Here is a 2,086-nt window from a genome sequence, read left to right on the forward strand (position 1 = left end):
AATTTACATGCCAAATGTACTGTGTTGCTCAGGCGTACCTAAATTTGTGTATACATATCAGTTATGCGCTTGTATACTAATGTGTGCTTCCATTTTTGTGTTGTATTTCAGTTTTACAATAAGAATCTTTCAGTAAAGCTTTACAAGAAAAGTCAAGCCTTGTGATTTTTATGGGAAGATATCAAGTTGTTAGCTACCTGTCTAGCTCTGCATAGGAACATGCTGCGAGGGCAGAAAAGTTCCCCTCTATCTCCTCCCCTGAAGGTGGTGACTCTGGCTGGGTTCAGTTCTAAACTCACTGGTTCCCCTCACTCTCCTCCCCTGAAGGTACTGACTCTGGCTGGTTTCAGTCCTACACTCATTGGTTCCCCTCCCTCTCCTCCCTTGAAGGTGCTGACTCTGGCTGGGTTCAGTTCTACATTCACTGGTTCCCCTCCCTCTCCTCCCCTGAAGGTGCTGACTCTGGCTGGGTTCAGTTCTACACTCACTGGTTCACCTCACTCTCCTCCCCTGAAGGTACTGTCTCTGGCTGGTTTCAGTCCTACACTCACTGGTTCCCCTCCCTCACCTCCCTTGAAGGTGCTTTCTCTGGCTGGGTTCAGTTCTACACTCACTGGTTCCCCTCCATCTCCTCCCCTGAAGGTGCTGACTCTGGCTGGGTTCAGTTCTACACTCACTGGTTCCCCTCCCTCTCCTACCCTGAAGGTGCTGATTCTGGCTGGGTTCAGTTCTACACTCATTGGTTCCCCTCCCTCTCCTCCCCTGAAGGCGCTGACTCTGGCTGGGTTCAGTTCTACACTCACTGGTTCCTCTCCCACTGGTTCCTCTCCCACTCCTCACCTGAAGGTGCTGACTCTGGCTGGGTTCAGTTCTACACTCATTGGTTCCTCTCCCACTCCTCCCCTGAAGGTGCCGACTCTGGCTGGGTTCAGTTCTACACTCACTGGTTCCCCTCCCTCTCCCCTGAAGGTGCTGACTATGGCTGGGTTCAGTTCTACACTCACTGGTTCCCCTCCCTCTCCTACCCTGAAGGTGCTGATTCTGGCTGGGTTCAGTTCTACACTCATTGGTTCCCCTCCCTCTCCTCCCCTGAAGGTGCTGACTCTGGCTGGGTTCAGTTCTACACTCATTGGTTCCCCTCCCTCTCCTCCCCTGAAGGTGCTGACTCTGGCTGGGTTCAGTTCTACACTCATTGGTTCCTCTCCCACTCCTCCCCTGAAGGTGCCGACTCTGGCTGGGTTCAGTTCTACACTCACTGGTTCCCCTCCCTCGTCCCTCCCCTGAAGGTGCTGACTCTGGCTGGGTTCAGTTCTACACTCATTGATTCCTCTCCCACTCCTCCTATGACACAGTGCAATGTGCCGACGGGTGTGGCGCTGTTGCACGAAGCACCGTGAAATTCACTGGTAGTGCCTCAAGAGGGAGGGGAGCGCTTCCAGTAGCACCCCGCCTCCTGCCTGGGGCGCTACCACTGAATTTAATGCACCGGGGCGCTAACTTTTTTGGTGCGCTAACTTTAGCCCCGACGACATTAGCGACCCAAGGGGGGTGCCACCGAATTTTCCCCCTAAGAGTCTAAATGGGCTGGAGGAGCAGAGGGATCCCGGGATACAGATACACAAATCACTAAAAGTAATGACACAGGTTAATAAGGCCATTAAAAAAAAGCACTGGGGTACATTCCTGAAGGAGCCTTCTGTTCCATGCCTAGGAGCTCTGAACCATGGCAGAGAGCGGCTGGGACACATTTCTCACACACCTCGAGATTAACCCGCACGGAGCCTTTGCGGTCAGTGAAGAGAGACGAGAAAGACCAAAGTGCCATTTGCCCCTCTCAGTGTGGCCCTGAAGGACTGCGTCCAGGCTGAAGTTCTGTTCCCGCCGTACGATCCTCCCCCAGATTGTCCTTTCTGAGCTCCAGCCAGGTGATGCTAAACACCCAGATGGGAAAGAAGAAAATCTACAACAATGTGCTTAAAACAAAGCTGGTTTATTTGACATATATCCAGAATATTAAACTCCAGCCCAGTTACAGGAGTTATTAACATCAGTAGAAACAAAACCCAATTGTCAGAATGAACATGAT

Source organism: Somniosus microcephalus, chromosome 4 (assembly GCF_052327205.1).
Source record: "Somniosus microcephalus isolate GS21.2 chromosome 4, FLI_Smic_1.0, whole genome shotgun sequence".
Taxonomy (NCBI): domain Eukaryota; kingdom Metazoa; phylum Chordata; class Chondrichthyes; order Squaliformes; family Somniosidae; genus Somniosus; species Somniosus microcephalus.